This window comes from Mus caroli, chromosome 1 (genome assembly GCF_900094665.2).
Source record: "Mus caroli chromosome 1, CAROLI_EIJ_v1.1, whole genome shotgun sequence".
Classification (NCBI taxonomy): Eukaryota; Metazoa; Chordata; class Mammalia; order Rodentia; family Muridae; genus Mus; species Mus caroli.
Genome location: NC_034570.1, coordinates 22,041,872 through 22,042,493, shown reverse-complemented (window position 1 = coordinate 22,042,493; position 622 = coordinate 22,041,872).

Here is a 622-nt window from a genome sequence, read left to right as displayed (position 1 = left end):
TTAGTTACAAGTAGTTGGGTAGCTTTTGGTACAGTTTATAATAATACCTCTGTAGGCAGACACATGAAAAAATGAGATTTTACTGTCAGAGAAACACAACAGGTCCACTGATTACTCACAGAACAGTTTATTTCAAATATGTGTACAATAAATAAATACCCCATAAAATTACATTACTTGATCTGTAGGTGCTGCCTTTCTTGAAATTTACTCAAACAATAATAATGTTCACTGGAACAAAGAAATATATTTTGATAAAAGCAAATATAAGCTGCCTACATAGTCAGATGGGATATATGATTCATAGAGCTTGTTCTAATTCTCCATCAAACATTTTCCTTAAGCAACCCCCAATTATTTCACTAAAGTTGAGCCTTTCATTTATAAATTCAAATTTAACCTCTCTAGGAGTCCTGTAACTGCCACAGAGCCCTATTCTCTCCAAAAGAACACTCTAGCTATAAAAAGTTCACTGATTATTAGTTGAGTAAGGTGGAAGTTTTCAGTATGGAAGAGAATTAATTCTAGTTATATATATAATGCAGAATTAACAAACAGATTATATAAGGAGCTAAAAAGAAAGTGAGAAAGAGAAAGAAAGAAAGAGGAGGAGATAAAGAAA